Raw genomic sequence first — 17,645 nt, 5'->3', positions numbered from 1 at the left:
AACACACAGTAACCCCCCCCACACACACTAAACCCCCGACACACAAACACTCATCCACCCAACACACACACTAACACCCCCACACTAACCCCCCACACACTAACCCCCACACACACTAACTCAAAACACAGATTAACCCCCAGACACACACATTAACCCTGACACTCACACTAACGCCCCCCACACACACACTTACCCCCAACTCACACACTAACACTCCACACACACTAACCCCCCACACACACTAACCCCGCCACACACACACTAACCCTCCCCACACACACTAATCCACCCACACACACTAACCCCCCCACACACACACTAACCCACCACACACACTAACCCCACACACACACTAACCCCCCACACACACACTAACCACCCCACACACACTAACCCCCCCACACACACATTAACCTCCCACACACATACTTACACCCCCTCCCCCCACACACACACAAACTAACCCCCCCATAAACACACTAATCCCCCCCCCACACACACACACTAACCACCCCACAGACTCAGCCCCTTCCCCACACACACCAACCCACCTCCACGCACAAACCCCCAACACATACAACCCCTTCCCCACACTCACTAATGCCCCCACACACACAACGCACTCACAGACATTAACCCCACCAAGCACACACTAACCCCCCATACACACACACTCACCCTCGGACACACACTTACACTCCCACAGACACTATCTCTCCCCGCTACACAAACACTAGCCCCCCACCACACACGCATACACTCACCCACACACACACACACACAAGCTTACCGCCTCAAACACACTCACCCTCCGACACACACTAACACTCCCACACACAGTATCTCTCCCCCCACACATACACACTAACCTCCCCCAAACACACACACACACACACTCACACACGCTAAACTCCCCCACGCACACACTCACCCTTCAACACACACTAACCCCCACACACACTCACGAACCCAACCGCACCACACGACCCCACCACACATACACATACTAACCCTCTCAACACACAGACTAACCCCTCCCCCCCACACACTACCCACCAACACAGACACACACTACCACCCCCTCACACACTCTAAATCCCCCCAAGCACACTAAACCCCCGGCACACACACTAACGCCCCCCAAATAAACACTAACCCACCCAACACACACTGACAGCCCCACACTAACCCCCCCCCCAACACTAACCCCCCACACACACTAACCCCCCACACACATTAACCCCCCGACACACATATTAACCCCCACACTCGCACTAACCCCCCACGCACACTAATCCCCCCCACACACGTACACTAAGCCACCACACACACGCACAGTCCCCCCCCCGCACACACAGACTGACACCACACCGTACACACATACTAACCCTTCTCCACACACACACTAACTACCCCCGCACACTCACTAACCCCCCACACAGACACTAACTGACACACACATTAACCGCCCCGCACACACAGACTGAACCCCCCACAACACACACACTAGCCCCACACACACACTAACCCCCCAACACACACACTTGTCCTTCCCTCACACACACTAACCCCCCCCAAACAAACACTAACCCACCCAACCCACACACTAAAACCCCCACTCTAGCCCCCCATACATACTAACCCACCACACACACAACACCCCCTCCCCACATACACTAACCCCCCCCCGTACACACACACACAATAATCCGCCCCACACATACACACACTAACCCTCCGCACACACACACTAACCCACCCCCCGCACACACACGCTCTAACACCCCCACACAAACACTAACCCCCCCCCACAGACACTAACCACCCACACACACTCTAACGCCCCCCACACACATACTAACCCCAACACACACACTAACCCCCCAAACACACTAAACCCCGCAACACTCACACACTAACAACCCCGCACACACACACTGGTCCCTCCCCCCCACATACTAACCCCCCAAACACGCACTAACCCCCCTCACACACACACTAAACCCCCGCACACACAGACTAACCCGTCCCACACACATTAACCTCTCCCCACACAGACACTAACAACTCCACACACACACGCACTAACACCGCCCCCCACACACACACTAACACCCCCACAGACTCGCACACTAACCTCCCCCACACACACACTAACTCACCCCCCCCCCCCCACATCCCCACACTAACCTCCTCACACACACACAGACTAACTCCCCACACAAACAATAACCTCCTCACACACACCCGCCCTCCTCCTCTAACCTAATAATAAACCCCATTGGTCTGAGGTAAGTACCATATTGTATTATAATTATTTTTTTTTTTAATTTAGTTGTTAGCCAGATCTTGGTAGAAAGTTAGAGGGATGGCAGGGAAGGGAGTGCAATGTTCCTCCTGCAGGATGTTTGAGGTGAGGGATGCCGTTAGTGTCCCTGCTGATTTTACCTGCAGGAAGTGCTGCCATCTCCAGCTCCTCCAAGACCGAGTTAGGGAACTGGAGCTGAAGTTGGAAGAACTTCGGATCATTCGGGAGGCAGAGGGGGTCATAGATAGCAGCTTCAGGGAATTAGTTACACCAAAGATTGGAGAGAGATGGGTAACTGTAAGAGGGACTGGGAAGAAGCAGTCAGTGCAGGGATCCCCTGCGGTCGTTCCCCTGAGAAACAAGTATACCGCTTTGGATACTTGTGGGGAGGGGGACTTACCAGGGGTAAGCCATGGGGTACGGGCCTCTGGCACGGAGTCTGCCCCTGTTGCTCAGAAGGGAAGGGGGAGAGGAGCAGAGCATTAGTAATTGGGGACTCGATAGTCAGGGGCACAGATAGGAGATTTTGTGGGAGAGTGAGAGACTCACGTTTGGTATGTTGCCTCCCAGGTGCAAGGGTACGTGATGTCTCGGATCGTGGTTTCCGGGTCATTAAGGGGGAAGGTGAGCAGCCCCAAGTCGTGGTCCACATTGGCACTAACGACATAGGTAGGAAAGGGGACAAGGGTGTCAGGCAGGCTTTCAGGAAGCTAGGGTGGAAGCTCAGAACTAGAACAGACTAGAACTGGGTTGTTATCTCTGGGTTGTTGCCCGTGCCACGTGATAGTGAGATGAGGAATAGGGAGAGAGAGCAATTAAACACGTGGCTACAGGGATGGTGCAGGCGGGAGGGATTCAGATTTCTGGATAACTGGGGCTCTTTCTGGGCAAGGTGGGACCTCTACAGACAGGATGGTCTACATCTGAACCTGAGGGGCACAAATATCCTCGGGGGGGGGAGATTTGTTAGTGCTCTTTGGGGGGTTTTAAACGAATGCAGCAGGGGCATGGGAACCTGGATTATAGTTTTAGGGTACGGGAGAATGAGAGTATAGAGGTCAGGAGCACAGATTTGACGTCGCAGGAGGGGGCCAGTGTTCAGGTCGTTGGTTTGAAGTGTGTCTACTTCAATGCCAGGAGTATACGAAATAAGGTAGGGGAACTGGCAGCATGGGTTGGTACCTGGGACTTCGATGTTGTGGCCATTTCGGAGACATGGATGGAGCAGGGACAGGAATGGATGTTGCAGGTTCCGGGGGTAAGGTGTTTTAGTAAGCTCAGAGAAGGAGGCAAAAGAGGGGGAGGTGTGGCGCTGCTAGTCAAGAGCAGTACTACGCTGGCGGAGAGGATGCTAGATGGGTACTCATCTTCCGAGGTAGTATGGGCTGAGGTTAGAAACAGGAAAGGAGAGTTCAACCTGGTGGGAGCTTTCTATAGGCCTCCAAATAGTTATAGGGATGTAGAGGAAAGGATGGCGAGGATGATCCTGGATAAGAGCGAAAGTAACAGAGTAGTTATTATGGGAGACTTTAACTTTCCAAATATTGACTGGAAAAGATATAGTTCGATTACATTAGATGGGTCGTTTTTTGTACAGTGTGTGCAGGAGGGTTTCCTGACACAATATGTTGACAGGCCAACAAGAGGCGAGGCCACGTTGGATTTGGTTTTGGGTAATGAACCAGGCCAGGTGTTGGATTTGGAGGTAGGAGAGCACTTTGGGGACAGTGGCCACAATTCGGTCACGTTTACGTTAATAATGGAAAGGGATCAGTATACACCGCAGGGCAAGAGTTATAGCTGGGGGAAGGGCAATTATGATGCCATTAGACGTGACTTGGGGGGGATAGGTTGGAGACGGAGGCTGCAAGTGTTGGGCACACTGGATAAGTGGAGCTTGTTCAAGGATCAGCTACTGCGTGTTCTTGATAAGTATGTACAGGTCAGGCAGGGAGGAAAGCGTCGAGCGAGGGAACCGTGGTTTACCAAAGAAGTGGAATCTCTTATTAAGGGGAAGAAGGAGGCCGATGTGAAGATGAGGTGTGAAGTTTCAGTTGGGGCGATGGATAGTTACAAGGTAGCGAGGAAGGATCGAATGAGAGAGCTAAGACGAGCAAGGAGGGGACATGAGAATTATTCGGCAGGTCGGATCAAGGAAAACCCAAAAGGTTTCTATAGGTATGTCAGGAATAAGCGAATGACTAGGGTAAGAGTAGGGCCAGTCAAGGAAAGAGATGGGAAGTTGTGTGTGGAGTCTGAAGAGATAGGCGAGATACTAAATGAATATTTTTCGTCAGTATTCACTCAGGAAAAAGATAATGTTGTGGAGGAGAATGGTGAGACCCAGGCTATTAGAATAGATGGCATGGAGGTACGTAGGGAAGAGGTGTTGGCAATTCTGGACAGGCTGAAAATAGTTAAGTCCCCTGGGCCTGATGGGATTTGTCCTAGGATTCTCTGGGCGGCCAGGGAAGAGATTGCTGGACCGTTGGCTTTGATTTTTATGTCATCATTGGCTACAGGAATAGTGCCAGAGGACTGGAGGATAGCAAATGTGGTCCCTTGGTTCAAAAAGGGGAGCAGAGAAAACCCCGGCAACTATAGACCAGTGAGCCTCACGTCTGTAGTGGGTAAAGTCTTGGAGGGGATTATGAGAGACAAGATTTATAATCATCTCGATAGGAATAATATGATCAGAGATAGTCAGCATCGCTTTGTGAAGGGTAGGTCATGCCTCACAAACCTTATCGAGTTCTTTGAGAAGGTGACTGAACAGGTAGACGAGCGTACAGCAGTTGATGTGGTGCATATGGATTTCAGTCAAGCGTTTGATAAGGTTCCCCACGGTAGGCTCTTGCAGAAAATACGGAGGCTGGGGATTGAGGGTGATTCAGAGATGTGGATCAGAAATTGGCTAGCTGAAAGAAGACAGAGTGTGGATGTTGATGGGAAATGTTCAGAATTGAGTTCATTTACAAGTGGCGTACCACAAGGATCTGTTCTGGGGCCGTTGCTGTTTGTCATTTTTATCAATGACCTAGAGGAAGGCGCAGAAGGGTGGGTGAGTAGATTTGCAGACGACACTAAAGTCGGTGGTATTGTCGACAGTGCGGAAGGATGTAGCAGGTTACGGAGGGACATAGAAAAGCTGCAGAACTGGGCTGAGAGGTGGCAAATGGAGTTTAATGTAGAGAAGTGTGAGGTGATTCACTTTGGAAGGAATAACAGGAATGCGGAATATTTGGCTAATGGTAAAGTTCTTGAAAGTGTGGATGAGCAGAGGGATCTAGGCGTCCATGTACATCGATCCCTGAAAGTTGCCACCCAGGTTGATAGGGTTGTGAAGAAGGCCTATGGAGTGTTGGCCTTTATTGGTAGAGGGATTGAGTTCCGGAGTCAGGAGGTCATGTTGCAGCTGTACAAAATTCTGGTACGACCGCATTTGGAGTATTGCGTACAGTTCTGGTCACTGCATTATAGGAAGGACGTGGACGCTTTGGAGCGGGTGCAGAGGAGATTTACCAGGATGTTGCCTGGTATGGAGGGACAATCTTATGAGGAAAGGCTGATGGACTTGAGGTTGTTTTTGTTGGAGAGAAGAAGGTTAAGAGGAGACTTAATAGCGGCATACAAAATGATCAGGGGGTTAGATAGGGTGGACAGTGAGGGCCTTCTTTCGCGGATGGAAATGGCTGGCACGTGGGGACATAGCTTTAAACTGAGGGGTAATAGATATCGGACAGAGGTCAGAGGTAGTTCTTTACGCAAAGAGTGGTGAGGCCGTGGAATGCCCTACCTGCAACAGTAGTGAACTCGCCAACTTTGAGGGCATTTAAAAGTTTATTTGCTAAGCATATGGATGATAATGGCATCGTGTAGGTTCGATGGCTTTTGTTTCGGTGAAACATCGTGGGCCGAAGGGCCTGTACTGCGCTGTATCGTTCTATGTTCTATGTTCGAACCCACCCACACAAACACTAACCCCCCCGGAAACTCACACACTAACCCGCCACACACACACACTAGCCCCCCACATACACAGTAACCCCTCACACAGACTAACCCGCTTCCCTCACACATTATCCCACCACACACACTAACCCCCACACACACATAAATTGACCAGACCACACACACACTAACCCTCCCACACACAACCCCCTCACACATTAACCCTTCCCACATATTAACCCACACAAATGCACGCTAACCCCCCACATACATACTAACCCCCCCACACACACACGTTAATACCCCCACACACACAGACTAACCCCCCACCACACACACACACACTAACCCCACACACACACTAACCCCCTCAACACACACTAGCCCCTCCCCGACACACACTACCCCCCCACGAACACACACACACTAACATCCCCACACACACACTGAATCCCCCCACACACACTGAACCCCCAACACACACACACTAACCCTCCCACATACACACTAACGCCCCCCACATAAACAATAAACCACCCAGCACACACACTAACTCCCCCACACTAAACACCACCCCAAACACTAACGACCCCACACACACTAACCCCCCACACACACTAACCCCACCGCAGACACTAACCTCCCAACACACAAAAAATGCCCCCCCCACACACACTAACACCCACGACACACTAATCCCCCTCACATTCACTAAACCCCCACCCACACACACACACTAATTTGCCTCCACTCACACCAAACCCCCCAAATACACTAACCCCCCACACTATCACCCGACACACAGTAACCCCCCCACACTCACTAACCCCCCTCACATACACGAACCCCCACACACACACACTAATGCCCCCTACACACACATTACCCCCCCCACACATACACACACACTAACCCCAACACACATTAACAATCCCCCCACACACACGCACACACACTAACCAACACCCCACACACACCAACCCGGCCGGACACACACACTAACCCCCCCAATACACACTTAATCCCCCCGGACACGCACGAACCACCCCACCACACACAACCCCCCCCCCCCCCCGGACACACACACTTATCCCCCCACACACATACACTAACCCTATACACACACTAACACCCCCACACACACTAACTCTCTACTCACGTAAACAAACCACCCCCGCACACACACTAACACCCCACAGGCAAACTAGACCCCCCCCCACACACAAACATTAAACTCCCCAACACACACACTCTAACACCCCGACACAAACTCTAACCCCCACCCCCCCCACACTGACAGTAACATCTCCTCCCACACTCACTAGCCCATCCCCACACATACTAACTCTCCCACACACACTAACCCCCCAGTCAGACACTAAACCCCCCACCACACACAAACACTAACCCCCCCAAAAACACAACATCCCTCCAGACACACTAACCCTCCCACACATAGACGAACCCCCCACACACAGACCAGCCCACACAAAATGACTACCCCCACACACAGTAACCCCCCCCCCACACACACACACACTAACCCCCCCCCCCACACACACACAAACATTAAACTCCCCAAAATACACACTCTAACACACCGACACAAACACTAACCCCCCCACACAGAGAGTAACACCTCCTCCCACACTCACTAGCCCATCCCCCACACATACTAACTCTCCCACACACACGAACCCCCCCAGGCATACACGAACCCCCCCCCCACCCACACACACACAAACACTAACCCCCCAAAAAACACAACCTACCTCCAGACACACTAACTTTCCCACACAAAGACGAACTCCCAACACATAAACCAGCCCACACAAAATGACGACCCCCACACACACTAACCCCCCCACACACACACTAACCTCCCCCATACACACACACACACTAACCCCCCCATACACACACACTAACCCCCCACACACACACTAAACCCCCCCACACACACACTAACCCCCTCACACACTCATTAACCCCCCACACACACACTAGCCCCCCAAACACACACTAACCCCCCCCCCCACGCACACACACTACCCCCCCACACACACACACACACCCACCCACACACACTACCGCCCCCCCCACACACACACACTAACCCCCCCATACACACACAATAAAACCCCCACACACACTAACCCTCAAACACACACTAAACCCCCAACACACACTAACCGTCCCAGACACACTAAGCCCCCCCCCACACACACACTAACCCCCCAACACACACTAACCGCCCCAGACACACTAACCCCCCCCACACACACTAACCCCCCAACACACACTAACCGCCCCAGACACACTAAGCCCGCCGCACACACTAACCCCCCCCACACACACACTAAACCCCGCCACACACACTACCCCACCCACACATACACAACAACCCCCACACACATACTAACCCCCCACACACACTAACCCGCCCCACACACACTAACCCACCCACACATACACAACAACCCCCCCCACACACACACTTAACCCACCACACACACTAAACCACCCACACATAAACAACAACCCCCCCCACACACACACGCGCACTAATCCCCCCCCCGCATACACTAACCTCCCAACACACAAAAAATGACCCCCCACACACACACTAAAACCCCGACACACTAACCCCCCTCACATACACTAACCCCCCCACACACACACTAATTCCCCCACACACACACTAACATCCCCACATACATTAACCCCCCCCCACATACTAACCCCCATCACATACACTAACCCCCCCCCCACATACTAACCCCCCTCACATACACTAACCCCCCCCCACATACTAACCCCCCTCACATACACTAACACCCCACACACACTTAACCCCCACACACCCACTAACTCGCCCACACACACACTAACCCCCCCACACCCACTAACCCCCACACACACAAATTAACCCCGCACACACACAGGAGCCTCCCCAGACACACACACAAACTAACCCCCCTCACATACACTACCCCCCCCCCACACACACACTAAAGCCCCCCCCCCCCACGCACACACACACTAACCCCCCCAAACACACACACTAACCCCCACACACATTAACACATCCCCCACACCAACCCGGCCGGACTCACACACTAACCACCCAAAAACACACTAACCCTCCCAGACACACGCGATACCCCTCACCACACACAACCCCCCCCCCCGCACACACACACTTATCCCCCCACATACATACACTAACCCTATACTCACACTGACCCCCCACACACACACTAAAACCCCACACACACAACCCCACACACAGAAACACTACCCCCCCCACAGACACTAACCCCCCCCACACACACAAAAAACCCCAACACACACGCACACTAACACCCCCCACACACACTAGTCCCTCCTCCACACATACTATTCCCCCCAACACAAACTAACACTCCCCACACAGACTAACTCTCCACTCACATATACAAACCATCCCCGCACACACACTAACCTCCCACAGACAAATTATCTCCCCCCCCACACACACACATTAAACTCCCCAACACACACACTCTAACACCCCGACACAAACACTAATCCCCCCCCCCCCCACACAGACAGTAACACCTCCTCCCACACTCACTAGCCCACCCCCCACACATACTAAATCTCCCACACACACTAACACCCCCCCCAGGCATACACTAACCCCCCCCCCACACACACACACTAACCACCCAAAAAACGCAACCTCCCTCCAGACACACTAACCCTCCCACGCATAGACAAACCCCCCACACACAGACCAGCCAACACAAAATTACTCCCCCACACAGACTAACCCCCCGACACACACACTAACCCCCCATACACACAAACTAACCCCCCATAGACACACAATAACCCCCCACCCCCACACACACACCCACTAACCCCCCGCCCACACACACTAATCCCCTCACACACACATTAACCCCCCACACACACTAGCCCCCCAAACACACACTAACCCCCCCCCACACACACACTACCCCCCCCCACACACACACACTAACCCCCATACACACACACTAAACCCCCCCACACACACTAACCCTCAAACACATACTAATCCCCCAACACACACGAACCGCCCCAGACACACTAAGCCCCCCACACACACACTAACCCCCCAACACATACTAACCGCACCAGACACACTAAGCCCACCACACACACACTAACCCCCCAACACACACTAACCGCCCCAGACACACTGAGCCACCCATACACACTAACCCCCCACACACACTAAACCCGCCCACACACAGTAACCCACCCACACACACACAACAGCCCCCCACACACACACTAACCCCCCCACACACACTAAACCTCCACACACACACTAACAAACCCACACATACACAACAATCCCACCACACACACTAAACCCCCCCACACACACACCCACCTACACATACACAACAACCCCTCACACACAAATAAACCCCCCACACACCCACTAACGACCCCACACACACACGCACACACATTAACCACCCACTAACCCCCCATCCACACACACACACTAACCACCCAAAACACACTAAACCCCAACACATACTAACCCCACACACACTAACCCCCCACCCACCCACACATAAACACACACAACTCCCCGCCCCACACACACACACTAACTCTCCCACAGGCCCACTAACACCCCCCCCACACACACACACACTAACCCCCCAAAAAACTAACGGCCCCCACACACACGCTTATCTCCCACACACCCACTAACTCGCCCACACACACGCACTAACCCCCCCACACCCACTAACCCCCACACACACAAACTAACCCCCCACAAACACACTAACCTCCCCCACACACACACTAACCACCACTCAGACACACACACAAACTAACCCACCTCACACAAACACTAACCTCCCCCCCACACACACAACCCCCCACAGACACACTCACACTAACCCCCCCACACACACACTAACCCCCCCCCCCCACACACACACAACCCCCCCCCCCCCCAGATCAACAGGCAGATTAACGACCCCCCCCAGACACACACACACAAACTAATCCCCCCACACACTAACCCACCTCACACACACACTAAGCCGCCCCACCCACACACTAACCCCCCATACACGCTAACCCCCCCAACACACACACACTACCCCCCCCCCGCCACACACTCTAACCCCCCAAACACACTATCCGCTCCACACACCCTCTACCTCACCTACACGGACACACAGTAACCCCCCCACACACTAACACTCCACACACACTAACCCCCCGCCACACACATACACACACTAACCACCCACACACACTTACCCCCACAATCTAACCCCCCCATACACACTAACCCCCCCACACCAACTATCCCCCTACACACACTAACCCGCACAGACACTAACCCCCCCCCCACACACACACTTACACCCCCCCCACACTAACACCCCCACACACACTAATCCCCCACACACTAACACCCAAACACACTAACCCTCCCAAACACACTAATCCCCACACACACACTAACCCTCCCACACACTAACCCCCCCCCACACACTAACCCCCCCCACACACACACTAACCCCCCCACACACACTAACCCCCACACACATTAACCCCCCCCCACACACTAACCCCCCCACACACTAACCCCCCACACACACTAACCCCCACACACACACTAACCCCCACACGCACTAGCCCCCCACACACACACTAACCCCCCACGCACACTAACCCCACCCCACTCACACTAACCCCCCACACACACTAACCCTCCCACACACTAACCCCCCTAAAACACTAACCCCCCCCACACACAGACTCCACACACACTAACCCCCACACACACTAACCCACAGACACACACTAACCCCTCAAAACACAAACACCCGCAACATACTACATCACCCCCACACACACTCTAACCCCCCCAGACACACTAAACTCCCCCCACACACACACTAATACCCCACACACACTAACCCCCCCCCCCCCACACACACTAACACCCCCATACACATATACTAACCCCCACCCCCATAGTCACTAACACCCCCGCACATATTAAGCCCCACACTCACGAACCCAACCACACGCACGCTAACGCCCCCCACACACACTCATGCCCCCTCACACACACTAACACACCCACACCCAACAACCCCCCACACACACACACTAACCCCCCAACACACTCTAACCCCGTCACACACAGACTAACCTCCGAGAACGCACACTATAAACCCCTCCACACACTCACTAACTCCCCAACACACACACTAAACCGCCCCACACACTAACACGCCACACATATTAACCACACCCACACACATACTAACCTTTACCACGCACACGTTACCTCCTCCCGCACGCACACACACTAATCCCCCCTGCACACACTAACCCACCCCCCCCATATACACACACTAAGCCCCCACAAACCTAACTCCCCGCACACACATACCAATCCACCCGAACGCACACTAACCCACACCACACACACAAACCCCCGACAACGCACACTCTAACCACCCCAACACTCAAACTAATCCCGCCCGACAAATACACTAACGCCCCCAACACAGACACAAACCTCCCCCCACTCCCATACTAACACCCCCCGCACACAAACACTATTCCCCACCCCACACACACACTAACCCCTCCACACACACACCAACACCCACACTCACACACAAGCCCCCCCCGCACACACCACCACCCCCACTCACACACTAACCCCCACACGCACACAATAAACCCCCACACACAGACAAAACCCCCACACAAACCACTAAACCCACACACATACTAGTGCCCCCCAAACACTAACCCCCCCCCACACACACACACACACTACCCACACCACGCACACACACTAACCCCCCACGAACACTATACGCCCTCACCTAAAAACTAACCCCCCCACACACACACACACACTCCACACACACTAACCCCCCCCATACACACACACTAACCCATCCCACACACACACACTAACCCACCCCCACACACACTAACCCCCCACAAACAATAAATCCCCCGCCACATACACACACTAACCCCTCTTGACACACATAATAACCCGCCACACAAGGACATTAACTCCCGCCACACACACACGACCCCCCCACACACACACACTAACCGCCCCCACACACTGAAGCCCCCGACACACACACTACCCCCCCCCACTCACACGCACTAACCCCCACAACAAACACAAACCCCCACCACACACAGCAACGCCGCCCAACAAACACACAAATCCCCCCCCCCCACACACACACAAAACTCCCCTCCCAAACACACCCCAACACCCCCAAGAAGACACAAAAGAACATCCCCCCACACACACAATCTACCCACCCAACATACACACACGAACATCCCCCCTACACACTAACCCCCCCCCCCACCACACACACACACACCAACCCCACCACACACAGACTAACTCCCCCACGCGTACACACGCTAACCTCCCCCCTCCACACACACACACACACACACACACACACACACATACTCTAACATCCCCCCACACACGCACTAAAACCCCACACAGACACACTCAGCCCCTCCACACACACTAAACCCCACACACACTCGCCCCCCACAAACACTAACGCCCCACACACTAACCCACACCCCACACACACAGTACCACCCTGCACACGCACTAACACCCCCTCGCCCATACTAAACACCCGCATACACATTTAAACCCCCCACATACACTAACCCACCCACGCAAACGAACCACCTCACACACATAAACCCACCCAATACACCCACACTAACCCACCCAACACACACTAACCCACGCAAACACACTAAACCCAACCCACACATACACACTTCCCCCACACACTCACACGCACAAACCCCCCCCACACACACACACACACTATCCCCCCTCCACAAACACACACATCTACACCCACACACACAGTAAACCCCCACCCCACCTCTGTGCCTGTATATAGTTAACCGTTTACTTCTCAATAATCCCTGGGACTAGGGGACAGTCAGTGTGGCCTCGGGAGCCCCCAATTAAAAAGCTGTTTCAGAGACCTCTGTGCCTGTATATAGTTAACCACGTACTGCTCAATAATCCCTGGGAGCAGGGGACAGGCAGTGTGGCCTCGGGAGTCCCCAATTAAAAAGCTGTTTCAATTACATCTGTGCTGTGTATAGTAAACCATTTGCTGCACAATAATCCCTGGGAGCAGAGGACAGGCAGAGTGGTCCGGGAGACCACAATTAAAAAGCTGTTTCAGAGACCTCTGTGCCTGTATATAGTTAACCATTTACTTCTCAATAATCCCTGGAAGCAGGGGACAGACAGTGTGGTCCGGGAGCCCCCAATTAAAAAGCTGTTTCAGAGACCTCTGTGCCTGTATATAGTTAATCATTTACTTCTTCTCAATTAACCCCTTTCTTGTTATACAAGGAGCCTCTGCAGTGTTGCCTCAAACCACCACAGTTTCATGGTCACCATGACTGAGACGGGTTTTTAAATTCCGGATACAGAGAAGGTCAATGGAACTGTGACGTTTACAGCCCCTGACAGGACCATCCACAGCCTGGCGTCAGGCTCCAGGCCGTGCTGAAGGAGGCGACACCGTTCTGTAACCAGCTCCTTGTTATATCAGATTTGACAGGACCATCCACATCCTGGTGTCAGGCTCCAGGTCGTGCTGAAGGAGGTGACACCGTTCTGTAACCAGCTCCTTGTTATATCAGATTTGACAGGACCATCCACAGCCTGGTGTCAGGCTCCAGGCCGTGCTGAAGGAGGCGACACCGTTCTGTAACCAGCTCCTTGTTATATCAGATTTGACAGGACCATCCACAGCCTGGTGTCAGGCTCCAGGCCGTGCTGAAGGAGGTGGCACCGTTCTGTAACCAGCTCCTTGTTATATCAGATTTGACAGGACCATCCACAGCCTGGTGTCAGGCTCCAGGCTGTGCTGAAGGAGGTGACACCGTTCTGTAACCAGCTCCTTGTTATATCAGATTTGACAGGACCATCCACAGCCTGGTGTCAGGCTCCAGGCTGTGCTGAAGGAGGTGACACCGTTCTGTAACCAGCTCCTTGTTATATCAGATTTGACAGGACCATCCACAGCCTGGTGTCAGGCTCCAGGCTGTGCTGAAGGAGGTGACACCGTTCTGTAACCAGCTCCTTGTTATATCAGATTTGACAGGACTATCCACAGCCTGGTGTCAGGTTCCAGGCCGTGCTGAAGGAGGCGACACCGTTCTGTAACCAGCTCCTTGTTGTATCAGATTTGACAGGACCATCCACAGCCTGGTGTCAGGCTCCAGGCCGTGCTGAAGGACGCGACGCCGTTCTGTAACCAGCACCTTGTTATATCAGATTTGACAGGACCATCCACAGTCTGGTGTCAGGCTCCAGGCCGTGCTGAAGGAGGTGACACCGTTCTGTAACCAGCTCCTTGTTATATCAGATTTGACAGGACCATCCACAGCCTGGTGTCAGGCTCCAGGCCGTGCTGAAGGAGGTGACACCGTTCTGTAACCAGCTCCTTGTTATATCAGATTTGACAGGACCATCCACAGCCTGGTGTCAGGCTCCAGGCCGTGGTGAAGGAGGCGACACCGTTCTGTGTCCAGCTCCTTGTTGTATCAGATGTGCCAGATGCTCTGCTCCTGGGTTAGGTGTAGATTGTTAAAGTGTTCTTATAATTCCCCAAGATGCTGGCACAGAGACCTTCCTAGTCTCTCTTTCCAGCCTTTCCCCTCTCAGCTGACTTTGCTCCATTTGTTGGTCATGTTACAGACCCAGTTTCACAGTAACTGCAGTCGCCAGACCTCGCCCAGAGCTGGGTCAGCAAATCATCTGTTCTCACTGAATGTCTGCAGCAGCTCACAACACGACGTCCAGATACCGATCTGTATCCCCTCTACTAACTTCCCAATAACACAACCTCCAGAAACCCAACCACATCACCTCCACTAATGTCCCAATGACACAAACACTTCCTCATCACCTCCACTAACTCCCCAATAACTAAACGTCCTGAAACACATCCTCATCGCCTCCACTAACTCCCCAATAACATAACCTCCAGAAATACATTCACATCAGTTCCACGAACTTCACAATGCCACAACGTCCAAAACCGCATCCACATCTTATGTTCAGGCACAGGGGTAAATCGCCGGCTTTGAATGCAGACCAAGGTAGGCCAGGAGCACGGTTCAATTCCCATAGCAACCTCCCCAAACAGGCGCCGGAATGTCTCGATTAGGGGCTTTACACAGTAATTTTGTTGAAAGCCTACTTGTGACAATAAGCGATTTTCATCACATCACCCCACCAACCTCCCAATAATACAACCTCCAGAAACCCATCGACATCACCTCCACTAACTTCCCAATAACACAACCTCCAGAAACCCATCGACATCACCTCCACTAACTTCCCAATAACACAACATCCAGAAACACATCCTCATCACCTCCACTAACTTCCCAATAACACAACCTCCAGAAACCCATCGACATCACCTCCACTAACTTCCCAATAACACAACCTCCAGAAACACATCCTTATTACCTCCACTAACTTCCCAATAACACAACATCCAGAAACACATTCACATCACCTCCACTAGCTCACCAATAACACAACCTCCAGAAACACATTCACATCACCTCTACTAACTTACTAATAACACAACCTCGTGAAAAACATCCTCTTCACCTCCACCAATTACCCAATAAAACAACCTCCGGAAACCCATCCACATCATCTCCACTCCGTTCCCAATCGCACAACATCCAGAAACCCAGCCACATCACCTCCACTAACTCCACAATAACACATCCTCCAGAAACATAACTAATTTGTCAGGGGGCTGGGAAGACGAGCTGTAGTCCAGAAGCCAGTGTCGAGAGTAGTGAGGTACTGAGGAGGGTGTCAAGGTCGCAGGAGTGTACCGGCAGACAGAAAGGTGGGTTGAAGTGTGTCTACTTCAATGCAAGGAGCATCCGGAATAAGGTAGGTGAACTTGGAGCGTGGATTGGTACTTGGGACTACGAAGTTGTGGCCATTACGGAGACATGGTTAGAACATGGACAGGAATGGTTGTTGGAAGTTCCGCGGTATAGATGTTTCAGTCAGAGTCGGGAAGGTTGTAAAATATGTGGATGGGTAGCATTGTTAAGCAAGGCTCGTTTAACGGCTGCAGAAAGGCAGTCTGAAGGGGATCTGCCTTATGGGGTCGAATTTTGAAATAGGAAAGGAGCGATCACGTTGTTAGGATTTTCTATAGACCCCCAAATAGTAATAGAGATGTGGAGGTGGAAATTGCAAAACAGATTGTGGATATGTGTGGAGTCT

Source organism: Scyliorhinus torazame, chromosome 20, assembly GCF_047496885.1.
Source record: "Scyliorhinus torazame isolate Kashiwa2021f chromosome 20, sScyTor2.1, whole genome shotgun sequence".
Lineage (NCBI taxonomy): Eukaryota > Metazoa > Chordata > Chondrichthyes > Carcharhiniformes > Scyliorhinidae > Scyliorhinus > Scyliorhinus torazame.
This window is presented reverse-complemented; position numbering follows the sequence as displayed.